Source organism: Miscanthus floridulus, chromosome 4, assembly GCF_019320115.1.
Source record: "Miscanthus floridulus cultivar M001 chromosome 4, ASM1932011v1, whole genome shotgun sequence".
In the NCBI taxonomy this organism is placed as follows: domain Eukaryota; kingdom Viridiplantae; phylum Streptophyta; class Magnoliopsida; order Poales; family Poaceae; genus Miscanthus; species Miscanthus floridulus.
Window position 1 is genome coordinate 19,434,842 of NC_089583.1, and position 27,066 is coordinate 19,461,907.

The following is a 27,066-nucleotide window of genomic DNA, read 5'->3' on the forward strand; positions in this document are numbered from 1 at the left end:
TGAGGGTAGCTAACAAGCTAACACCCAAAACAAAAAGCAAAATGGCTGAAAAGACGCCTGAGCATACCGGCCAAGAGCAAAAGAGCTAAAAACATGCTTGAGCCCACCGATGAGGGTAGCTAATAAGCTAACACCCGAACCAAAAAGCAAAATGGCTGAAAAGACGCCTGAGCATACCGGCCGAGAGCAAAAGAGCTAAAAAGATGCTTGAGCCCGCCGATGAGGGTAGCTAATAAGTTAACACCCGAACCAGAAAGCAAAACGACTGAAACTAAGCCTGAACATAAATCAGAGCAACTTCAAGATAAGACCCTCCAGCTCCTTATTCCAAATAGCAAGAGGCTCGGGGGATACACTTAGAAGATCCCAAGAAGCGCTACACGGTTTCGCTCAAGAAAGCACTCGAACGACGCTTGTTCCTGCTCAACAAGACTTGAAGGAACAAGACGAGGCTTCAAGAGCTCTACCATGAAGTGCTCGGGGGCTTGTCGATCCTAGGATGTTTTTGCAACCAGAGATAGGACCAGATGCTGACCACACTCTGAGTTAAGCCAAAAAGAAGAAGTTGGAGATGTCCTAAGTCTTTTCAGTACTAACAAGAACACAAAGTTTGACGAGACAACGATCTATACCGAGTTGTTTACAAGTCACAGACGAAAGCCAGACAAGCACTCGACAAATCAAGGAAGTCTGTTAAGACATCAATCTACATATACCAAGTTGTTTACAAGGCATAAACAAAAGCCAAAAAAGCACTTGATAGATCAAGAAAGTTTGTCAAGACAGTGATTTATCTAAGCTGAGTTGTTTACGAGACAAAGAAATACAGACAAAGAAGACATCAACAAAAAATAAAGAATCTCCATTCAGTTTTCAAGTATAGTGTTTTGTTATAGAAGCTGGAATACTACATCAGGCATTGTCATCAGGAGAAGAAACATCACTGTTAAGATTATCTACAATCTTCCTGGCTAAATCATCGACCTCATGCTCCAACTTCTCAACAGCATCTAGATACTCTTGGCTCTCGGCTTCATCAGCAACCTTGGACAAAGGAAAGTATGGAGAAAGAACCCGAACCTGGGCAAGAACGTTCCTGGTACAAAGATGGGCACACCACTTCACAAACTCCTGGAAATGGGTCGGCACTTGGGGAATGAACTGAGCCCAAGAATGACCATCATCTGCTGGAGTCCGGAGAAGATCGGCTACTGACCGAAAAGACTTCCACAAAGCCTTCCAGTTCTCAATAGCCGTTGCCAACTTGCCAGTCAAGTCCTCAATGGTTTTTTGGTCCTGCACAAGATCTCTGTCAGCTCCATGCCTAATCAACTTAGCAAGCGCGAGTTCTTCTTTAGCTTGAGTAATTACCTCCTCAGCCTTATTGTGGCTAGTATGAACGAGTGTTTTCATCTCCTCGATACCCTCCGAGAGCTTCTACTTTTCAACTCGGAGAGCTAGACCAAGCAATAAAAGACAAGTCAGCAGAAAGGCAAATTTGAATACAAAGGGAAGCGAAAAAGAACTTGCGATACTGTGGTACTCTTTCTTCACGGCCTCCACATTTTTAAGGCTTCCTGGGAAGCTGCATTCCTCTGCTTTTCTACCTCAACTACCTAGGCACGGAGAGTCTTCTCCTCCTTCTGATGCGTTTGACGCTCAGTCTCCAACTCGGCCCGATAGAGGTCAAGCTCTGCCCTCAGGGTACTCACCTCAGAAGACAACTTTTTCTCGTTTTCAGACGAGAAAAAGAAGCCGGTATGATCATGAGAAAAAGACTGAGCAAAAAGAGACAAACAAAAACAAGATATAAGGATAGAAGAAAGACGAACATCCAAAGAAAGAACTGCAGAAAAACTTACCTGGAGCCTTTCCCCAAAAGAAGTCACAAGGGTCGACAAGCTTCCCCAGGCGGCGGTTAGCTCCGACAATCGATGAGTGGCATCAAATTGTTGCACCACGTCATCGACCAAAGGCGGACCACCGGAGGCAAGAAGAGGAGAGGGAGAAGCCGGTTGAGGCAAAGAAGGCACGACCAGGGCAACCGTGCATTTCGAGTCCTGAGTCTCAGTACGCAAGGGCACGCCAGAGGTTCGACAAGAAGTCGACTGGAGGCTCAGGGAAGACGAAGGCCTAAAAGTTGACAAGGAAACCCGTCAAAAAGAATAAGAGAAAAGGAGAATAGAAGCAGAGAAATAAAACCAGAATTCACTCACTCAGCTATCTTCTTCTTCATAAAACCAAAAGAAGACCTCGTAGGGGGAACCACAGCAGCAAAAACATCACCACCACCCTGCGGTAGGAGCGGTGCGGCCGGTACTAGAGCCTTAGAAGAACTTGAACCCGATGTCCGCTTGCTACAAGAAAACAAGACCAAAGTCAAAACAAAAAGATGAGTTCAACAACAGGAAAACAAGAAAAGAACTCACCGACGAGTAACGAGGGCAGCATCATCATCCTCTTCCTCCACACTCTCGACCAAGGCCACCATAGCTCCAGCTGAAAAAAGGACAAAAGTATTCGATCAAAGATAAAAACAAACAGCAAAAGGACAGAGCGTATTAATATGCTCACCTAAGAGCATGCTAGCTACAACTGGAGTACCTGGATGAGTACTCGACTGGCAAGACTTCTTGGCAGCAAATAGAGCAGAAGAACTATCCGCTCGCCCCCTCTTTCCGAAAGTATGAGGAGCTCGAGGAACTGGACAAGGAACATACTCTTCATATACGTCGGAAAATGCAAAAGAAACACCAAGAAGCATCATGGTAGTTTGAAACTGGTCAAGGACGCCATAGCAAGACTACCCCTAGCCTCCACATTTGCAGGGAGATCATCAAGGGGAATTGGATCAGCGAAATTATGCCCCAATTCCTATAAAAGAGTAAAACAACGAGACAAGGAAGATTAAGCAAAAGTGGATACAACGAAAGAGAATCAAAAGTACCTGCATAAAGAAAAGAACAACTCACAGCAGGGGGCGGGTTCTTAGCGCTGTACTCAAGGACAGTAAGCGAAACAACACTTACTCCTTTCAGCATCTTCTGGAGACGCTCGAGCACCTCCTCGTTGGTCAACTCAAGGGCAGGGACCATACGAGAAGGGTCCTCCACCCTAGAGTACTCGAAACCATAATGTTTGCGCTCCTTCAAAGGTTGAACTCGGTGGCAAAGAAAACTTGAAATAATCCTGAAGCCGGTCAAGCCTTGCTGTTTTAGAGTGCAAATCCTCTTGAGAAAAGGCTTGATCGTCTAGAGCTTAGCAGTCGTCACAGGGTTCTTTTCCCATCGGTCATTAACCAAGGGACCAGATTCAGAGTGAACGGAAAGAGGAGGAATCAAGTTGGCAACATAAAACCAGTCAGCACGCCAATCCCTCATAGAATCAACTAGGTCATAGTCAAAGAATTTGCTCTTAAGACCCTAGCGAAACTGGATCCCGCAGCCACCAAGAACATTGGTGTCATCGCGATGGGGTTGTGGCTTCAGGCGAAAGAAGTAACAAAAGAGAGAAAGAGAAGGAGGAATTCCAAGGAAGGTTTCACAAAGATGAACGAAAACGGAAAGATGAAGGACAACATTGGGAGCAAGGTGGTTCAGGCTAATCCCAAAATAGTTAAGAAATCGGTGAAGAAAGGTAGGAGCAGGAAGGCAGAGACTTACACGGATAAAGGAGACAAAAAGAATAATCTCACCAGGATTTAGAGCAAGGACACGATGCTCGCCTGGAGCTCTCCAATCAGCAAACTCCTTGCTCTAGAGCAGGCCATCACTCACGAGCTCGCGAAGCTAATCTTCAGTTGTTGTTGGAGCTGGCCAAATCTTCTGAGCAGCCCTCATCGCCATGATTTTTTTATTTTCAATGACGGAGAGCGATGCTTCCTCATCGACAAAGGTCGCCTGGGACTTACTCACTGACTTCTTCTTACCCATGTACTAGCAAAAGCAATGGGACACTAAGAATAGAGAAGGCTCGAACAGCAGCGCTCAGATGATGGCGGCAATGGCGACGGTGGAGTTTCGAAGGCTAGGGTTTCAAGGCAAAGGCAGGGTACCAAAGAAAAGGAGGAAAAAGGCCTTTAAATAGATTTTACACTGGTAAAAACATGGCCCACCAGGCCCATTTTAACACGGCATGAGGACGCAATGGTCCATTTACCGACGCAGCTAAAATGACGGACGGCTCAAATCCACACAACGGTACAGTTCAATGGGCAGATTTCAGACTTATCCATCCAGCACCACGGTGGAGTTATCATATTACCACAAAAAGAACTCATCAACAATAAAGCAAAGAAGGGTTACCTCATAAGGAGCGCAACAACCCGGTTCTTACAGAAAGAACTCAGAAATCTCATCAACAGCTGGGACATCAGGAGAATAAAGAATTACAAAGACAAGATTCTTTCCATTATAACTCATTTCAAAAAATAGAAGATTACACATCTTACAAGACCCAACGAACTCGGTACCACGACAAGCAAAGTAGCAAAGAGGAACCCGAAAATGGCTAAGCTCTGGAATGACTACGTGTTCCAAATTGCTACTTGGTAGAACAAACCGCCCTCGACTATACTATTTTCTTCAAAGGACGGACGCAGTGCATCCAAGGCGGAAATCAATAGCACGGCGGGACAACATGGAGCAGAGAAGGTCGACAGACATCTGTCTACCCAAGACCGATGTGATGCTGGATATGGTGTTGATCTGCACCGGACAGTCTTAGGGCAGGCGACGAGGATCAACCCAGAACTGCCAGATGAAGGATCGCATCCCACATCACAAGACTCCCTCCAACTACCACCACGTACTTCCAAGTACAATGCTGCTGCGGGATTAGCCTACCTCTAATCCCTATCACAAGACTCCCTTCAGCTATGGCAAGATACACAAGAACTATAAAATACGACCAGGGGCTGCTCTACTTCGCAAACTACCATATTCATGACTATGGAGACTTCGGACCATGCAATAAAAATGCTCGATGAATCAAAACAGCCCAGAACAAGGATATTTATAGGCCAAAGAAGTGGTGCACATGGACTAGGAGCATCAGCGGAACAAACCTAACAAAGGACATAGTGAAAAGACATAATTCAATGAAAGAAGACTCAGGCGTGAAGGAACAGTACTCAAGGACAAGCATATTCAAAAGGATATACCAACACTATACAACTCATGAACAAACACCATTTACACTCAACCACCACCATACAACTATATCTGACAACAGCAGACTACCAGAGAATATGCCAAGACCCTGCTTCTGAGTTCTTTCTAAACAAAAGAACCCGGATATATGCTCGGGGGCTGCAACAGGAAAGGTTTTCAGTTCTTTTGAACAACTCAGATTCAAGACCCTCCAACTCTTTGTTCCAAATAGCAAGAGGCTCGGGGGCTACACTCAGTGAGTGCACTTTTTCTTCAAAAAAGCGCACATCACTTAGAAGACTTCTTCAGAACAGGAATTTTCAAACAACATAAAGATTTAGGACCCTTCAACTTTTTGTTCCAAATAGCAAGAGGCTCGGGGGCTACACTCAGTGAGTGCACTTTTTCTTCAGAAAAGTGCATGCCATAGAAAAGACTTCTTCAAGGCAGACCACTTCAAGACCTTAAGACAAAAAGAACCCAGAACGAGCCATATCCGAGTTCTTTTTGACCTTCAACGAAGAAACAGAGCAGTTTCAAGACAAGATCCTCCAGCTTCTTATTCCAAATAGCAAGAGGCTCGGGGGCTACACCTAGATGGATGAACTTTTTTCAAAAAGCACACACCACTCAAAGATCCAAAGAAGTGCTACATGGTTTCACTCAAGAAAGCACTCGGACGACCCTTGTTCCTACTCGACAAGAGGGACAAGACAAGGCTTCTAGATTTCAACCATGAAGTGCTCGGGGGCTTGTCGATGTGGGACCTATAGGATACCCCGCAAGGAAGAGGGAAGATCTAGTCTAACTAGGATTCTTCCCCTATAATCTTAGTAGTAGTATTATTCTATAATCCTACTAGAACTCTCATTGTAAACCGACTAGGATTCTGACCTCCTGACTATATAAAGGAGGGTAGGGTTCCTAGGGAGAAAAAACAATTGTACGACATAACACTTTACAATCAATCCAACGCAAAGGCTAACGCCGACTGGACGTAGGGCTATTACTCGATCAAAGATCGAGGGTCCGAACCAGGATAAATCGACTGTCTCTTGCGTTTACCATCGAGTTCTGCATACGCTGAAGCCTGAATATACTGCCCCGAGGACCCTCGTGGCAGGCTATCGATGGTCAAACATCGACAGTATAGCCGTGATGGAATTGTGCCATTTGACAGGGGGGTTCCTATATCTGTTTGTCGAGTGAATCTAATGGCCCTAACTTGTTAGACGAACCTTTGAAATGCTTCATAGTGAACCCTGCCGGCCTTCCTTGGAAGTGGGTCAAGAGATTAGCTACCTCGGGCGAAAGGGTAAATCATGACTCACAGTGAAAGTGTACAACCTCTGCAGAGTGTAAAACTGGTATATCAGCCGTGCTCACGGTCATGAGCGGCCTTGGAATCCTTACGGACATGGATTTGGGTTCTCCCTTCACAGCCACAGAATTCCAAAGCTGGGCATAGGACTATGGCTTCAGAATAGATTACGCATCAGTCGCACATCCAGAGGCTAACAGACAGGTAGAAAGGGCTAATGGACTCATACTAGCCGGACTAAAACCAAGATTGTATGAAGAACTAGTGGACTATGGATCAAAATGGATTGAAGAATTACCCAAAGTCGTATGGGGGCTACGGACTCAAATAAGCAGGGCCACCGAATACTCACCTTTCTTCCTGGTTTACGAATCAGAAGCCATACTACCTGTCGACTTGATCTGGACATCACCAAGGATAGAACAATATGACGAAGGAGAAGCAGAACACACCCGAAGATTAGAGCTTGACTGTACAGAAGAAGTCAGAGTAAACGCTACCCTTCAATCAGCAAGATACCTCCAAGGATTAAGGCGCCACTACAACAAGAATACCCAGTCTCGATCATTACAAGTCGGAGTCCTAGTGCTAAGAAGAATACAAAAAACCGACGGACGCCATAAACTACTCAGTCCATGGGAAGGTCCTTTTATCGTCACAAAAGTCATCGGACCAGGCACATACAAGTTGATAATTGAAGACGGAAAAGAAGTCAACAATACATGGCACATCAGCTAGCTACAAAGATTCTACGCATGAAAATAACTCAAGGGAAAATATATATACAAGCCACAAGAGATCAATGTTCATGATCAACAAAGATAGCGCTCATCAACAACATATGTACTATTATGACCTATCAATATTCATGATCAATAAAGATGGTTCTTTCTCAACAAACATATGTCTTATTATGGCTTTTCCCGAGTTGTTTCCAATGAGCACCAAAAAGCAAAATGGCTGAAAAGACGCCTGAGCATACTGGCCGAGAGCAAAAGAGCTAAAAACATGCTTGAGCCCACCGATGAGGGTAGCTAACAAGCTAACACTCGAAACAAAAAGCAAAATGGCTGAAAAGATTCCTGAGCATATCGGCCGAGAGCAAGAGCTAAAAACATGCTTGAGCCCACCGATGAGCGTAGCTAACAAGCTAACACCCGAAACAAAAAGCAAAATGGCTGAAAAGACGCCTGAGCATACCGGCCGAGATCAAAAGAGCTGAAAACATGCTTGAGCCCGCCAATGAGGGTAGCTAACAAGCTAACACCCAAAACAAAAAGCAAAATGGCTGAAAAGACGCCTGAGCATACCGGCCAAGAGCAAAAGAGCTAAAAACATGCTTGAGCCCACCGATGAGGGTAGCTAATAAGCTAACACCCGAACCAAAAAGCAAAATGGCTGAAAAGACGCCTGAGCATACCGGCCGAGAGCAAAAGAGCTAAAAAGATGCTTGAGCCCGCCGATGAGGGTAGCTAATAAGTTAACACCCGAACCAGAAAGCAAAACGACTGAAACTAAGCCTGAACATAAATCAGAGCAACTTCAAGATAAGACCCTCCAGCTCCTTATTCCAAATAGCAAGAGGCTCGGGGGATACACTTAGAAGATCCCAAGAAGCGCTACACGGTTTCGCTCAAGAAAGCACTCGAACGACGCTTGTTCCTGCTCAACAAGACTTGAAGGAACAAGACGAGGCTTCAAGAGCTCTACCATGAAGTGCTCGGGGGCTTGTCGATCCTAGGATGTTTTTGCAACCAGAGATAGGACCAGATGCTGACCACACTCTGAGTTAAGCCAAAAAGAAGAAGTTGGAGATGTCCTAAGTCTTTTCAGTACTAACAAGAACACAAAGTTTGACGAGACAACGATCTATACCGAGTTGTTTACAAGTCACAGACGAAAGCCAGACAAGCACTCGACAAATCAAGGAAGTCTGTTAAGACATCAATCTACATATACCAAGTTGTTTACAAGGCATAAACAAAAGCCAAAAAAGCACTTGATAGATCAAGAAAGTTTGTCAAGACAGTGATTTATCTAAGCTGAGTTGTTTACGAGACAAAGAAATACAGACAAAGAAGACATCAACAAAAAATAAAGAATCTCCATTCAGTTTTCAAGTATAGTGTTTTGTTATAGAAGCTGGAATACTACATCAGGCATTGTCATCAGGAGAAGAAACATCACTGTTAAGATTATCTACAATCTTCCTGGCTAAATCATCGACCTCATGCTCCAACTTCTCAACAGCATCTAGATACTCTTGGCTCTCGGCTTCATCAGCAACCTTGGACAAAGGAAAGTATGGAGAAAGAACCCGAACCTGGGCAAGAACGTTCCTGGTACAAAGATGGGCACACCACTTCACAAACTCCTGGAAATGGGTCGGCACTTGGGGAATGAACTGAGCCCAAGAATGACCATCATCTGCTGGAGTCCGGAGAAGATCGGCTACTGACCGAAAAGACTTCCACAAAGCCTTCCAGTTCTCAATAGCCGTTGCCAACTTGCCAGTCAAGTCCTCAATGGTTTTTTGGTCCTGCACAAGATCTCTGTCAGCTCCATGCCTAATCAACTTAGCAAGCGCGAGTTCTTCTTTAGCTTGAGTAATTACCTCCTCAGCCTTATTGTGGCTAGTATGAACGAGTGTTTTCATCTCCTCGATACCCTCCGAGAGCTTCTACTTTTCAACTCGGAGAGCTAGACCAAGCAATAAAAGACAAGTCAGCAGAAAGGCAAATTTGAATACAAAGGGAAGCGAAAAAGAACTTGCGATACTGTGGTACTCTTTCTTCACGGCCTCCACATTTTTAAGGCTTCCTGGGAAGCTGCATTCCTCTGCTTTTCTACCTCAACTACCTAGGCACGGAGAGTCTTCTCCTCCTTCTGATGCGTTTGACGCTCAGTCTCCAACTCGGCCCGATAGAGGTCAAGCTCTGCCCTCAGGGTACTCACCTCAGAAGACAACTTTTTCTCGTTTTCAGACGAGAAAAAGAAGCCGGTATGATCATGAGAAAAAGACTGAGCAAAAAGAGACAAACAAAAACAAGATATAAGGATAGAAGAAAGACGAACATCCAAAGAAAGAACTGCAGAAAAACTTACCTGGAGCCTTTCCCCAAAAGAAGTCACAAGGGTCGACAAGCTTCCCCAGGCGGCGGTTAGCTCCGACAATCGATGAGTGGCATCAAATTGTTGCACCACGTCATCGACCAAAGGCGGACCACCGGAGGCAAGAAGAGGAGAGGGAGAAGCCGGTTGAGGCAAAGAAGGCACGACCAGGGCAACCGTGCATTTCGAGTCCTGAGTCTCAGTACGCAAGGGCACGCCAGAGGTTCGACAAGAAGTCGACTGGAGGCTCAGGGAAGACGAAGGCCTAAAAGTTGACAAGGAAACCCGTCAAAAAGAATAAGAGAAAAGGAGAATAGAAGCAGAGAAATAAAACCAGAATTCACTCACTCAGCTATCTTCTTCTTCATAAAACCAAAAGAAGACCTCGTAGGGGGAACCACAGCAGCAAAAACATCACCACCACCCTGCGGTAGGAGCGGTGCGGCCGGTACTAGAGCCTTAGAAGAACTTGAACCCGATGTCCGCTTGCTACAAGAAAACAAGACCAAAGTCAAAACAAAAAGATGAGTTCAACAACAGGAAAACAAGAAAAGAACTCACCGACGAGTAACGAGGGCAGCATCATCATCCTCTTCCTCCACACTCTCGACCAAGGCCACCATAGCTCCAGCTGAAAAAAGGACAAAAGTATTCGATCAAAGATAAAAACAAACAGCAAAAGGACAGAGCGTATTAATATGCTCACCTAAGAGCATGCTAGCTACAACTGGAGTACCTGGATGAGTACTCGACTGGCAAGACTTCTTGGCAGCAAATAGAGCAGAAGAACTATCCGCTCGCCCCCTCTTTCCGAAAGTATGAGGAGCTCGAGGAACTGGACAAGGAACATACTCTTCATATACGTCGGAAAATGCAAAAGAAACACCAAGAAGCATCATGGTAGTTTGAAACTGGTCAAGGACGCCATAGCAAGACTACCCCTAGCCTCCACATTTGCAGGGAGATCATCAAGGGGAATTGGATCAGCGAAATTATGCCCCAATTCCTATAAAAGAGTAAAACAACGAGACAAGGAAGATTAAGCAAAAGTGGATACAACGAAAGAGAATCAAAAGTACCTGCATAAAGAAAAGAACAACTCACAGCAGGGGGCGGGTTCTTAGCGCTGTACTCAAGGACAGTAAGCGAAACAACACTTACTCCTTTCAGCATCTTCTGGAGACGCTCGAGCACCTCCTCGTTGGTCAACTCAAGGGCAGGGACCATACGAGAAGGGTCCTCCACCCTAGAGTACTCGAAACCATAATGTTTGCGCTCCTTCAAAGGTTGAACTCGGTGGCAAAGAAAACTTGAAATAATCCTGAAGCCGGTCAAGCCTTGCTGTTTTAGAGTGCAAATCCTCTTGAGAAAAGGCTTGATCGTCTAGAGCTTAGCAGTCGTCACAGGGTTCTTTTCCCATCGGTCATTAACCAAGGGACCAGATTCAGAGTGAACGGAAAGAGGAGGAATCAAGTTGGCAACATAAAACCAGTCAGCACGCCAATCCCTCATAGAATCAACTAGGTCATAGTCAAAGAATTTGCTCTTAAGACCCTAGCGAAACTGGATCCCGCAGCCACCAAGAACATTGGTGTCATCGCGATGGGGTTGTGGCTTCAGGCGAAAGAAGTAACAAAAGAGAGAAAGAGAAGGAGGAATTCCAAGGAAGGTTTCACAAAGATGAACGAAAACGGAAAGATGAAGGACAACATTGGGAGCAAGGTGGTTCAGGCTAATCCCAAAATAGTTAAGAAATCGGTGAAGAAAGGTAGGAGCAGGAAGGCAGAGACTTACACGGATAAAGGAGACAAAAAGAATAATCTCACCAGGATTTAGAGCAAGGACACGATGCTCGCCTGGAGCTCTCCAATCAGCAAACTCCTTGCTCTAGAGCAGGCCATCACTCACGAGCTCGCGAAGCTAATCTTCAGTTGTTGTTGGAGCTGGCCAAATCTTCTGAGCAGCCCTCATCGCCATGATTTTTTTATTTTCAATGACGGAGAGCGATGCTTCCTCATCGACAAAGGTCGCCTGGGACTTACTCACTGACTTCTTCTTACCCATGTACTAGCAAAAGCAATGGGACACTAAGAATAGAGAAGGCTCGAACAGCAGCGCTCAGATGATGGCGGCAATGGCGACGGTGGAGTTTCGAAGGCTAGGGTTTCAAGGCAAAGGCAGGGTACCAAAGAAAAGGAGGAAAAAGGCCTTTAAATAGATTTTACACTGGTAAAAACATGGCCCACCAGGCCCATTTTAACACGGCATGAGGACGCAATGGTCCATTTACCGACGCAGCTAAAATGACGGACGGCTCAAATCCACACAACGGTACAGTTCAATGGGCAGATTTCAGACTTATCCATCCAGCACCACGGTGGAGTTATCATATTACCACAAAAAGAACTCATCAACAATAAAGCAAAGAAGGGTTACCTCATAAGGAGCGCAACAACCCGGTTCTTACAGAAAGAACTCAGAAATCTCATCAACAGCTGGGACATCAGGAGAATAAAGAATTACAAAGACAAGATTCTTTCCATTATAACTCATTTCAAAAAATAGAAGATTACACATCTTACAAGACCCAACGAACTCGGTACCACGACAAGCAAAGTAGCAAAGAGGAACCCGAAAATGGCTAAGCTCTGGAATGACTACGTGTTCCAAATTGCTACTTGGTAGAACAAACCGCCCTCGACTATACTATTTTCTTCAAAGGACGGACGCAGTGCATCCAAGGCGGAAATCAATAGCACGGCGGGACAACATGGAGCAGAGAAGGTCGACAGACATCTGTCTACCCAAGACCGATGTGATGCTGGATATGGTGTTGATCTGCACCGGACAGTCTTAGGGCAGGCGACGAGGATCAACCCAGAACTGCCAGATGAAGGATCGCATCCCACATCACAAGACTCCCTCCAACTACCACCACGTACTTCCAAGTACAATGCTGCTGCGGGATTAGCCTACCTCTAATCCCTATCACAAGACTCCCTTCAGCTATGGCAAGATACACAAGAACTATAAAATACGACCAGGGGCTGCTCTACTTCGCAAACTACCATATTCATGACTATGGAGACTTCGGACCATGCAATAAAAATGCTCGATGAATCAAAACAGCCCAGAACAAGGATATTTATAGGCCAAAGAAGTGGTGCACATGGACTAGGAGCATCAGCGGAACAAACCTAACAAAGGACATAGTGAAAAGACATAATTCAATGAAAGAAGACTCAGGCGTGAAGGAACAGTACTCAAGGACAAGCATATTCAAAAGGATATACCAACACTATACAACTCATGAACAAACACCATTTACACTCAACCACCACCATACAACTATATCTGACAACAGCAGACTACCAGAGAATATGCCAAGACCCTGCTTCTGAGTTCTTTCTAAACAAAAGAACCCGGATATATGCTCGGGGGCTGCAACAGGAAAGGTTTTCAGTTCTTTTGAACAACTCAGATTCAAGACCCTCCAACTCTTTGTTCCAAATAGCAAGAGGCTCGGGGGCTACACTCAGTGAGTGCACTTTTTCTTCAAAAAAGCGCACATCACTTAGAAGACTTCTTCAGAACAGGAATTTTCAAACAACATAAAGATTTAGGACCCTTCAACTTTTTGTTCCAAATAGCAAGAGGCTCGGGGGCTACACTCAGTGAGTGCACTTTTTCTTCAGAAAAGTGCATGCCATAGAAAAGACTTCTTCAAGGCAGACCACTTCAAGACCTTAAGACAAAAAGAACCCAGAACGAGCCATATCCGAGTTCTTTTTGACCTTCAACGAAGAAACAGAGCAGTTTCAAGACAAGATCCTCCAGCTTCTTATTCCAAATAGCAAGAGGCTCGGGGGCTACACCTAGATGGATGAACTTTTTTCAAAAAGCACACACCACTCAAAGATCCAAAGAAGTGCTACATGGTTTCACTCAAGAAAGCACTCGGACGACCCTTGTTCCTACTCGACAAGAGGGACAAGACAAGGCTTCTAGATTTCAACCATGAAGTGCTCGGGGGCTTGTCGATGTGGGACCTATAGGATACCCCGCAAGGAAGAGGGAAGATCTAGTCTAACTAGGATTCTTCCCCTATAATCTTAGTAGTAGTATTATTCTATAATCCTACTAGAACTCTCATTGTAAACCGACTAGGATTCTGACCTCCTGACTATATAAAGGAGGGTAGGGTTCCTAGGGAGAAAAAACAATTGTACGACATAACACTTTACAATCAATCCAACGCAAAGGCTAACGCCGACTGGACGTAGGGCTATTACTCGATCAAAGATCGAGGGTCCGAACCAGGATAAATCGACTGTCTCTTGCGTTTACCATCGAGTTCTGCATACGCTGAAGCCTGAATATACTGCCCCGAGGACCCTCGTGGCAGGCTATCGATGGTCAAACATCGACAGTATAGCCGTGATGGAATTGTGCCATTTGACAGGGGGGTTCCTATATCTGTTTGTCGAGTGAATCTAATGGCCCTAACTTGTTAGACGAACCTTTGAAATGCTTCATAGTGAACCCTGCCGGCCTTCCTTGGAAGTGGGTCAAGAGATTAGCTACCTCGGGCGAAAGGGTAAATCATGACTCACAGTGAAAGTGTACAACCTCTGCAGAGTGTAAAACTGGTATATCAGCCGTGCTCACGGTCATGAGCGGCCTTGGAATCCTTACGGAATAGATGATGGACACTAATGATATGGATGATGAAGATGCTCACTAATGGTTAATTGTTTATGCTATTCATTATTCATGTTTACCTGATCATGTGTTTATGGGCTTGTGATGAACTTGTTGCCGTCCAATTGCTAAAAGATGACTCATTAAAAGCTAATCGCAGTTGAACCAGTGTCAACCTTTTGAGCCTCATTAACCCCATGTTATATTTGTTGAGTATGACATGTACTTACGCTTGCTTTATTTTTTAATTATTTGGATAAAAATCCCGGATGGGTACCAGATTGCTAAAGTTTGGAGAAATTAGGCTTGTGATCAACCAGTCAGTTGTCCTTGTGGATTGGAGTCTTTGCCTAAAGATCGGAGTTGTCTTTTCGCTATCTATACTCTGAGGTTATGATCTTTATACTATTACGCTATGTATTTAAGCATTGTCTTTTGATATTACCCTTATTTGTAGCTGTATGTGAGATTTGACTTCCTGGGCTCACATATGGTGTGTATATGGTTTTGTTCTTAAAACTAGGTGCTACAAAGTAGTATCAAAGCAATGCTGACTGTAGGACGCAAGCCTAGTTAGAAATTGATCATCTTAAGGTTTTGAAATTGTTATAAATCCTTGCTCTATGAACCTTGATATTTTCTTCTCTACTATATCTTTATTCTTGCTATTATCTCTACCTTGGTGCTTATTTTAAAGTCCTTGTTCTCATCTTCACCCCTTGATTTGATATGCTTTTAGAACTGTTCCTCATTACCTTCTTGCGTATTCTGAACATGAGTCTTAGGATTGTTACCCCTATTACAACAAGGACGATAGTATTGCAAGTCAAATCAATGATTGAGTTGTGCATCTTTATTGCTTGTTGAATTGTCATTATGCTTATGACTGTTTTGGATCTTTGTAATGATTATAATGATCTTGTTGGGTGTTTCCACAATTTCATTTAGTTTATAGGCCTAAGGTATAAGGATCAGTGAAATAAATAGTCAGGTTTTGATTTTCTTCTGTTTTCCCTATCCTATCTTTTCGGAGCAGTCTGCACTCTTCGGCTTATATCTCTGATTTTGGATGATAAAAAATCATGAGAAAATTCTGGACAATAGTAGACTTCAATATCTTTCCCCGAGTGCAAGAATCAGCCTGATATCTATTTTGGTTATGGAGATAGAAAAATCACAAGGCGATGCATCTATGCTGTTTGGAATCTAGAACAGTTTCTGTTGTGCACTGTTTTTGATCAAGAAAACTGAGGAATTTGGAAAAGTGTTCTATAAGGAAGTTGTGGGTAATTTTATAAACTTTCCAACGGTATAATCTACAACTTCATCGGATTAACAGAATGAGAGTTACAGCCATTTTACGATGCTGCTGTTTTTCTGCTCGCGAGGAATTCTAGATTTCTTGTTCTTGCCTATATACAAGAGTATCAATGGGATGATAGAACGTCTTGATATTAGTTAGCTCATCTAGAAGGAGATGCAAGTTATACTTTGATTTTCCCTAGTTTATCTTTTCTTAAGGGGGTAGCCAAGTTGAAGAATTTATAAGATAAAGTATCATACATTCTAGTTTGCGCAGCGGAAGCGTGGTGGTACCCAAAGATGTGAGAGAAACTCAGAGTCTCAATGAGTTTTGATTAAAGGTTCAAGGGAGGTTTAACCAAGATCATCAAGATTTTGATAGAGCTACTGGAGAAGTTTTCAAGTTAGTTTGGATAAAGAAACTTTAGCTAAGTGTCTGAGGGAATCCAAGAAAAGGTTGAAGTAAAACCTATGTATTAGCTTTGCCAGATCCGGACGAGAGCTTCATATCTACAATGATGCACCTTGTCAAGGTATGGGATGTGTCCTTATATGAGAGAAAAGGTAGTGGCTTGTTCATTAAGTCAACTAAGGAAGCGTGAGTTAAACTACCTAACATGCATCTGGAGTTATCCATTGTGGAACATGGAAGTAATGTCTTTTTAGAAATAAAAGTGATATCTAGGAGGATCACAAGAATCTATAGGACATCTTCACTAAGTTGGTCTTGAGCTTTTGATATCCTAGTTGGAATGAAATTGGTAATGACTTGGAAAAGTGCTATCACTTGGATAAGCAAAGTCATGGCCGATGCCCTTAGCAATGGAGAATTGTGCTAAAAGGTTCGGGTGACACCAAGGACTAAGAATTGCATTCCAAGTTCGAGCAACTTAACCGGAATCACTAATATTTTGAAGATTGGTAGTAGAATTTCCTTCTGACCAAGAGATTCGTAAGGTTTCGTTAGAAGGTGAATATTTTAAAGAAGAGAATTGTTATTAAAGGAAAGGTGACCTAGTAATTGGAGTTACCTGGGAATTTCTCAAGGTACCTGTCATAATCTTGGAGTTAGTTTGACAAGTTACTTGGAGTAAAGGTCAACAGGTATGCAAAGTACAATGGGATCCCTATCAAGACAATGGAACTGCATGAGGAAGTAAAGAAGAATTCAAAGGCAGAGTATCCCTATCTCCTAGTCGACGTCGTTCGAATCTCGAGGACGAGATTCATCTTAAGGGGGTAGAATTGTAACACCCTAAAATTTGAATTTTGGAAATGAAGTTAAATTGATTTAATTTCGCATTTTTGTGCTCATGAAATGTAGGGAAATAAAATTTTTCATTAAATTAAAATTCATCATAAGGTTTAGCAACATGTTTGTGCATACATGCCGGTGCATTTGTTTCTTTGAACTGTGTGGATTTGATTCAAATTGAACACATTCAAAATGCTTTTGAAAAAAATAAATTTGAAGATGGCTTTGAAGTAAAAGAAAAGAATTAGAAAATAAAAGAATTTAAAAAGGTATAAAATTTATTTTTGAAAACTTACCAAAATTTCTCAGTTTACTTTGAATTGAAAGTATATTTTAAATAATATTTAAATTTGGTTTTGATTCAAGGTTCAAATGAATTTGAAATCCATTTGAAAATGTATTAGAAAAATCAAATTTGGAAAAAAAAAATCGCAAGCCTTGCCTTTTGGCCCACGGTTTTCTTCGGCCTGGCCTCCTCCTCCCCGCCCGAAGGCCTGCCCCATTCCCTCCATGGCTCAGCAAGCCCCACGGCCTAGCTTCACAGCCCAGCGCGCGTCGGCCCATCTCCCGCGCCCGCTCCGCATAGCCCACCTCCGCGACCAGCCCAGTTTTCCTTTGCTTCCTATCACTCGCGTCGAAGGCCCAAGCTGAAGACCCCGCGCCCTTCCCTCGTTGCCACCCTGGGCCCCCATGTCAGTCGGTTTCTTCTTCCTCGTTCCGTTGCCACACCGGACACTGCTCCGCCGAAGGAGGCCGTGTCCGTCCTGCCCACACTGCCTTTCGAGCTCGTTGCCTTGCTGTCCAAGCCGCGCCAACCCCATAAGTAGCAAGCCTCCACGCCATGCCACCTACCCTGAGGCCCATCTCGCACCGCCCTTGGCCGAGCCAGCCTTACGCCGTCGACGGATTCCGCCGCATGAAGCTTGACGCCGCCGAACTACCTCGGTCCTCTCCACGCCGCTCCGCCCCATATCAGCCGACCGCACCTCGCTGCCCTCGCCTAACCCGATAGCAAGCCGCTACTCTCGCCGAGATGCCGAACAGCCACACCGCCGCCTAGCACCACCATAGCCACACGCTGCTGTCCTCTCCACGCCGCCACGGACCCTCAATCCTCCGCGGGAAGCAGCTAGGTGAGTTCGCATCGACCTCCTCTTTCGCCCCATGCCGTTCCCGTTAAAAATCGTGGCCGTAGGCCTTGAGTCACGCGCATCGGCGAGGTCCCGGATTTTCCGGCCATGGCGCCACCGCGCCAGCTACTGTTCCGGCAACAACCTCCTCCCTCTTTGTTCCTGTTTTGATTATGGCCGTCCAAATCTAGATCAAGGGCTAGGAATAAAACTTACCCCTTCGCATGCCATCTTTATAAAGAGCCCCTCGGTTTCTTTAAAATAGAACCCGCGGTCCATTACGTATTAGATAGAATGCGTCTTCTTCTTTTAAAAAACGTATTTTTCTCGATTGACTTCAAAAATACGTATTCAGCTATTTACAGTTTTGCCACTGATTTTGTTTTAGCCATAACTTCTTCGTTTTAACTCCGATTTGACCCGTTCAAATTGTGTTAGTTTTGTAATTTCATCACCTTCGTGTTCATACCACTGTTAAGTATGTTTTCAACTTTTAAAATTCGCGATTAGATTTAATCTAATATTTTACTAAAGGAAATCTTGTTTATTTCATATCTTCTGCGTTTAAGCTCCATTTTGATCCATCCAAGTTGCGTTAGATTCATAGCAACGAGATCTACACGTTAGTAACAATGTTTATCATATTACTATTTCTGTAATTTCATGGTTTAAATCATATCTTGAATAACAATTATGCAACTAGGTTTTATAAATAAAATATGATTTGTTTTACTTTAGTATTATATTTCAAACTCAAATTTGACTTAATTTATATTATCTATAAAATATATTATATATGTTTTTATCTAATTAAAACACATGAAACTAATAGTTTTACGAGTAGATCTTTCGGTAGATGTATCTTTTCAACCGTAGTTCCGATTAGAGTGCTTCTCGCGACTGCGTGTTCGTAGCGATGCGTAGAATCATGTTTCAAACTCTTTTACTTGTTTTTCTATGTTTGGTGTACTGTTCTAATTTAGATCTATTGTTTTCTTCGTGTATGATTGTATGGATGCTTGTGTGGTGCTATATGATCATGTCCAGTCGGTGAGATACGTGGTGAATCAAGAAGCAGATCTTTGCAGTTTTGGACTTGAAGAAGGATCTAAGTTTAAGGCAAGTATAGCATGGGATCATCCTTGTTACCTATACACCTTTAATCATTTAATTCATACTGCATGTGTCTACCTTGACTGTCACTAAGGATTTTCTAGTACTTTGTTACCCTGTACCTTGATACCTTTGGGTTATTGCATTGGGTAGTATGATGCTAGTGCTCAACTAAAGCCATGATCTTGTAATTTGACTAATGTAATATGCAATAAACATTAAAAGATGCTTTTTAGCAACATGGAATCAGGGGACTAGAGCATTGGGCTGTTTTTATGGTGCTCTAGATTCCTCTCTCTAAGGACTTATCTGTAAGTGATCATCCGGGACTTATAGTACAGCTGTGAGGGCTACATGGCTCTGGCTTTAGCTCAGTATGAGGACATTTTCTAGCTTGTTAGTGGTTATCTTTATTGGCGTAAGAATGGCTTGCCGAATCGGGTATAGGACAGCCTTTACTCTTATGTGTACAGCCGTGATGAAATTGTGCCATTCGACAGGGGGTTCCTATATCTGTTTGCCGAGTGAATCTAATGGCCCTAACTTGTTAGACGAACCTTTGAAAGGCTTCATAGTGAACCCTGCCAATCTTCCTTGGAAGTGGGTCAAGAGATTAGCTACCTCGGGCGAAAGCGTAAATCACGACTCACAGTGAAAGTGTACAACCTCTGTAGAGTGTAAAACTGGTATATCAGCTGTGCTTACGGTCAGGAGTGGCCTTGGAACCCTTACGGAATAGATGATGGATACTAATGATATGGATGATGAAGATGCTCACTAATGGTTAATTGTTTATGCTATTCATTATTCATGTTTACCTGATCATGTGTTTATGGGCTTGTGATGAACTTGTTGCCGTCCAATTGCTAAAAGATGACTCATTAAAAACTAATTGCAGTTGAACCAGTGTCAACCTTTTAAGCCTTATTAACCCTATGTTATATTTGTTGAGTACGACATGTACTTACGCTTTCTTTATTTTTCAATTATTTGGATAAAAATTCCGGATGGGTACCAGATTGCTAGAGTTTGGAGAAATTAGGCTTGTGATCAACCAGTCAGTTGTCCATGTGGATTGGAGTCTTCGCCTAAAGATCGGAGTTGTCTTTCCGCTATCTATACTCTGAGGTTATAATCTTTATACTATTACGCTATGTATTTAAGCATTGTCTTTTGATATTACCCTTATTTGTAGCTGTATGTGAGATTTGACTTCCTGAGCTCACATATGGTGTGTATCTGGTTTTGTTCTTAAAACCGGGTGCTACAAAAATCAAACTTCTAAAACCCATACAGTTTAGGAGAATGTTATGATTCACTGTCAGATAGTAGAGATCGAGTAATCTTGAACTTTTTGGTTTTTACAAATTTTAAAATTTGCATTATAACTGAAACGATGCAATGTTATGATTTAATCAAATCAGATAAAAAGTGTTTCTGACTAGTATTATGGTGAACAGAAAGCTGATGCTAGGAAATCTGAAAAGAAATAGAAAAGGTTGGAAACAGATGAATCTAAGTACAGAAGGAGATTGATCTGGAGCAAAGTAATGGTATGATGGAAGTGACATTGGACTTGTGAAGAACAACAGTGTATTTCAGCCATATGACCTTACAACAATAAAAACAACAAAGGCAAGTTTCTAAGAATAACACTCTTTGGGAACTGATAACTCGTTCAATTAAAAAGATGTCGGAGAACAAGTTAATGTATTATGAAAGAAGAATACATAAGGCTCTGTCTATCTTGGACTTGCATGCATCTCTATATATCTCTATGATAACAGGTGCTGTTTGGTTGTCATTAGCATCAATTTGTTGGTCCATGTGATTGTTGGTGAGTGACAAATATTCAGTGACTCCGTATTGATTTTTTTTATATCTAATGTTGTTATAAAAATTTGTGTTTTTTTCTGCAGCATTGAGAGTTGCCTCTACAGGTGAGGGTCCAAGAGCTGGTGCAAGCTGCTAGTTAAGATCTTATCATAAAAAAAAACAAAAAAAAACGAAGTGCCTATATATGGGTGATTTGCAGATAGTGAGTGGGCCTGAGGAGTACTCGTTTTTACGCTTTTTCTTTTGTTTTCCTTAAGCCGGTAGCTTGGTAGATGACACTGCGATTCTGAATGCACCTTATTGTTCCAACATAACTTTGGTTGGGTTCAACTTCCTGTGGCATGAGAACTCTGCAAACCACATCATTGCGGTGTTTCCATAGCAACCAGCAGATCAAGAGAAGCAGGGGGTGATAATGTTTGCTCGGAACACTTGGTAGCCGCAGGATTGTCCCAGGGTCTCTTTGCCTCAGTTCCTGCAACTTCGAAGCCTATGTGAGACCAGAAGCTATGAGAGAACGTGAGTCGCGGTTTCTGGAGCGTCAGAACATATAGGATAAGATGTCATCTTCAAGTATCATCTTTTGTTTCAAGTTGGCACGACATTTGATTCTTTCTTAAACGAGAAGCCATCTGAAAAACTGCAGTTTAGGAGTTGCGCTCGCAGTTGTCCCAAACGAACTTACTGAACTCCGACAGATCACCGTGCATTTTGATTGCTTTGTATACCGGTCCGGCTCTCAGAACTCCATCAGGGGAGGCAAGAGGACACGCTCTGATATCCTCCCCATTCTATAAGAAGAAATCAGCCAGGATAACAGGTCAGGGCCAAGAGTTCCGTTAGCTTCACCAAAGTATAAGCCGCGGAGCCAGCAGCGAGGCAAGGCAACACCAGTCGTGAGGGGGTGCTAGTATTTATGTCTACCCGACGCGCATGGCAGTGAAGGACAGGAACCGACCTGCCAATGGCTGATCATCAATCCAGCGTCCTCCCAGAAATTTGTTGAGCTCCGGTTCCTGACTTGACTGAAGTGATGCACCGGTAGAGACTGGAGAGTGAGCAGTTCCCACGGGGCGTCCCAGTCAGCACCAAGAGCAAAGGGGCCTTTGAGAGTTACCATGTCAACCCCTGGAGTTCCCTCGGCCTACCCCGCCCATGCTGAGTCGTCTGGGTGGTTGTGGAGCAACTTGAGGAGGAGACACTGGTTCTGCATGCGGGCCTCTTCGCTTAGTTGTAAACGATCGTAAATTTTCAGTTAGAATAATATTTTTCTCTCACACCAAACCAGCCAACAATAATAATCCATGATCGTATACGATCGTTTCAGCCCCAGCCGAATAGGCTGGAAATCCTTAATTCCCAGACCTCCTCGGCCTTTTGGAAGGCAGATAGCCTGCCAGGCGACAAGACAACGGGCTCCGTGTGTTTCTTTCATTTCCCGTCCAGATAAATGTGCTATCTAGGGAGTCAATGCTGCCTTGAGGTAGAAGCAGAGCCGCCATGAGGGGGAGACTGCCGTCAAGAATGGAGTCTTCTCTTGAGAGTTGCTTTGAAGTTTGGATTGTCGTATGCTTAGTCTAGGTTTATTATAAGTTATAATTACTATCTGAGTCCTAAAAAATGCACATCTCACTTTAAGAGCCAAACTTTTTCAAATTTAATTAAATATATACACAAAACTATATTAATGTTTATGATGCATATGGTTCTGGTGCGCCCTCGTGCTGCCAAGCGCGCTTGCGGCTTGCAATCGCTTTTGACAGCACTCAGCGCCACTGCAATGTAAACTCTATTGCTTCCTGCTTAATGAAAAACGGGCACAACCCGATCTCAAAAAAAATATTAATGGTAGAATATATTTTCATAATAAATATATTTGAAAATATAAATGTTGATGTTATTTTTTATAATTTTTTAAAATTTAGAAAAAAAATGATTACTCGAATAATGGGATGCATATTTTTTAGATATTAATGTTGTGCGATTTTCCATAAATCTAGCTACGGTTGTGTTTGGTTAGGCTTCTGAAAAATGCTTCTGCTGTCAAAAAAGTAGAAAGCCAACCAAACAGGTGAAAACTGAAGCAGTTTTTCAAAAACATATACTTTTGTGTAGTACAATTTTGTAAACACCTTGATTCTGCTTTTGGTCTTTGGCTTTCTGCTTTCAGAAATCGATGAAAGAGAGCTGTTTCATGGCTGTTTCAAGAGAAATAGTGAGGGTATACTTGTTTCATCCAAAGAACTTGGAGTTTTTTTCAAACCACATAGCTCACAACAACTTTTTTAGAAAAACTCACAACAACTTTTCTTATAGTTCACAGCTCACAACCGTTTTTCCATGGAGTTGATTACTCGGAAAAAAAAAAGATGCTTATATTCTTTTTGGAGATGGAGAAAGCACAGCCCAACCATTCCCTCCACCCTGGGCCCACATGGCAGAGATTGCCCTGGGTCCACATGGCAGAGGCTGAAGCTCGAGCTGGTTGAACCAGACCAAGCAAGACAGCCCCGCCATCGTCGGTCTCTCTCTCTCTCGTCACAATCTCGTTTCGTCGCCTCACTTTCCCGAGCCCAAACACCGAAGTACCAACCTCCCTCCGCCGCCGCCGCCGCACGGGGGTCCCAAATCCGGCCACGCATTATGGCCACGAGGACACCGCCGGCGCTGATGGACGAGCTCGTGGAGGAGATCCTCCTCCGCATCCCGCCAGACGATCCCGCGCGGCTCGTGCGCCCCAGCATCGCGTGCAAGAGCTGGTGCCGCCTCGTCTGCGATCCGAGCTTCCGCCGCAGGTTCCGCGAGCGCCACCGGACGCCCCCCTTGCTCGGCGTCATCCGCTACTGGCACGTGAGAGGCCGCGACGGAGTCGCCCGCTTCGTCCCCACCTGCTCCTTCCGCCCGCGTCGCGACGACCGCCACGGATAGCGTGCGATCGACTGCCGCCACGGCCGCGTTCTCCTCCGCAGCGAACCGTGGAGCTCCAGGTCAGTCTTCGCCGTTTGGGACCCCGTCACGGACGCGCAGCGGGAGCTTCCCGCGCTGCCGCAGTCCCCTTCCTTATACAACAGTATCCACACCAACGCCGCGGTGCTCTGCGCGGGCAGGGGCGGCTGCCACAGCGGACCCTACCTCGTGGTATTCGTGTGCGTTCACACTGCGGGTGCGGGGACGTTCGCCTCCATGTACTCATCAGAAGCTGATGCGTGGGGCGAGCCGACCTCTGCACAACACTGTGATATTCTCGCCGGGTATCTGCGCGGTGCCCATGTAGGGAATGCACTCTACTTTATTGTGTTTCCGTTACGGGAGCTCATAATAGCAAGAATCCTCGAGTACGATTTGGTCACAGGCGAAGATCTGCATTATACCTGTGGTCGAGGGAGGCTGGCCCAGACAGAGATATGAGATGGGTTCAGAGCAAACTCATTAAGTACAAGATCCCTGTTGGTCGCACCATGATCACACTTGATGTTTTTGGCTTTGCTGATGGCGGTGGTGTCATCTACGTCGGGACAGATTCAGCCTGTTCGGTTGGCTGGTTCGTTTCGTTGCTAGTTCGTGAAGAAGTACTGCTGGCTAGTTTGTGTGTGAGAAAAATACTGTTCGGGCTGAAAATTTACTATCGTTTACGACAAGCCACAGCTAAACGAACAGGCTGAATGGGGCTTTCACGAATGATTTAAAATCTGGCAGATTTATGAAAGTAGGAGGAGGGGTCAGTGGCGGCTGAGACTGTGGTTCCATTTATGAGCTTCTATACTCCAGGTGCATCTTTGACTAGTCTGTTGATTTCCCAATATTTTTGGATGAATAATGTTTCAATTAGTAATATAACATGAAAATACGTACATTACTATATGCTACACAAAGGATAATGGTACTTCTACATAGCAATTGTTCATGGTGGATTATAACTGCTTCGTACGAAATAGTGTTATCTCTAGCTATATAATTTTTGTTTTTTTTCAACATTTATGGGCCATTCTTGAAATTGGCTGGATCAGTGCTAGGAAAAAATGGAGGTTTTTCTCTATAGCGTGTGGTAATATTTTGCAATGATTTTCTTAGATGATAGGCGAAGGGCGGGCCTGGTGCAAGTGGTAGAGTCTTACCGCCTGTGACCGGAAGGTCCCGGGTTCGAGTCGCGGTTTCCTCGCATTGCACAGGCGAGGGTAAGGCTTGCCACTGACACCCTTCCCCAGACCCCGCACAGAGCGGGAGTTCTCTGCACTGGGTACGCCCTTTTTTTTCTTAGATGATAGGCGATAGCCTTATGTTGCATGCTTGTATTGAAAGTAGAAAGATGTCGGGTTAATGATTTTGCACAAGTTTTGTGACACTTATGGAGGCTAACGATCTAGTGTCGGTTAATAGTCACTAGTCGAGTGCCTGTGCGTTCGACCAGTTAACATATCTTACACCCAGCATTACACTTTTGCACAAGTAGCTGTGAATTTTCATGGGCTATCTCCATATGATACAACAGTAGCACCTCCCTTGTTTTCCCGTCCAGAAGTGCTATAGTTACTATCATATTTTTCAACTTTGCAACTTGGAAGTAGCCACATGCGCCATTTCTCTCCATCTATCTTCAACACATTATCAACTTCTAATCATAGAAGAAACAACTAGGCACTGAAGTTTATGAGAAATTGAGAATAAAGTGTGAGGAACTTATTTGCCATCTAATCAATTGTAGATCTTAAAAAAGGTAAATCAGAAGTTAGAATGCATCTTCTTCTTTTTTTGTTCTAATCCAAGCATGTCCTCACTTCAGTTATTACATCACCTTGTAGATCAGTATATTTAAATCAGATTTTTGTTGTAATTAGTTCACAAATTTTACACACGAAGTGAGTTCCTAACACATCTGCAGAGTAACATGCTAGTCATGCACAACTCTAAATTAGTATGAACTTGTTGTTCAAACAGAACTCTGCAAAAGATTAGTTTCATAAGGAAAATATCAATCTAAACACATTGGTGACATCTGACAATAAATATCCCATATCTAATTAACATGCATTTCCTTGACAGAGTTGTTATTCTTATAATGTCCATTATCCAACAGTCCAATGCGGCCTTCTTCATCCTTTAGAACTCAGTGCTCTGCTTCCAAGTTCTCATATATCATACATTGCTGCCAGTGCTAGGGGCTCACCTGTGGTTTGGCTGGCCATGACCCATGAGTAACCCGTTTATGCATTGAAGTATATCACATAGATAGTAATGTATCCAGAGAATCATCAATAGCATCCTCTATTTTAGAGTGTTGCTTATATCACCCGAACATGGTTCCTTTCATCCAAAAACATTTCAAACTGTTAGCAATACCAACCAATTTTCTTCCTGGCCTTATGTTACACATCCTCATTAAAGTGTGTACGTGGAACTCAGTTCTTATCTCCAAGTTTCATTATTGGGAAATACTCCTTCTGTCCCAATATACAAGACATAACTGGTTTTTCTCCAAGTGAGACTCATTTTCATGGGCATGCAGCATTTGTGTGGACGCCAGACACCTTGGCTCCCACTGTTGCATGCCTTCATGCACATGCAAGCACTCTCTCTCTCTCTCTTGCTACTATTGATGGTCGTTTCTCTTGTATATCATGTTTTGCTTGTGAACTGAAGCATCAGGCGTGGGGGCTAGTAAAAATTTAGGGCTTGTTTAAATCCAGGGTGTAAAGTTTTGGGGTGTCACATTGGGTGTCACATGGGATGTCGCATGGGGTGTTCGGATACTAATAAAAAAACAAATTACAGAATCCGTCAGTAATCCGCGAGACGAATTTATTAAGCCTAATTAATCTGTCATTAGCACATGTGTGTATTTTTTAGTCTATATTTAATACTCCATGCATGTGTCTAAACAGGGAGTAAACTTTAGGGGAGGAACTAAACAAGGCCTTAATGGCTTCCTTGGTCTCTGTGACAAGAGCAGTTGTCCCTTGTATACTAGGACGGAAGGAGTAGCACCTAGTTTGAACTTGAAAACTTATCAATAGATGATACAATAAGACCAGGAAAGTTCCCTAGAGGCAGAGATACATTTCCGGAAAGTGTGTTGTTCAAATGAGCATTTATTCCATTCAGATTGCAGTTCACAAATCATATAGAGGTGGCGGATATTTTTTAAGGCGA

The 27,066-nt window shown here is 43.6% G+C and overlaps 1 pseudogene; it reads left to right on the plus strand.

Annotated features, from left to right (window-relative positions):
- The first annotated feature begins 23,546 nt into the window (after positions 1–23,546).
- LOC136551081 (uncharacterized) lies at positions 23,547–24,370 on the plus strand (annotated as a pseudogene).
- The last annotated feature ends 2,696 nt before the right edge of the window (positions 24,371–27,066 follow it).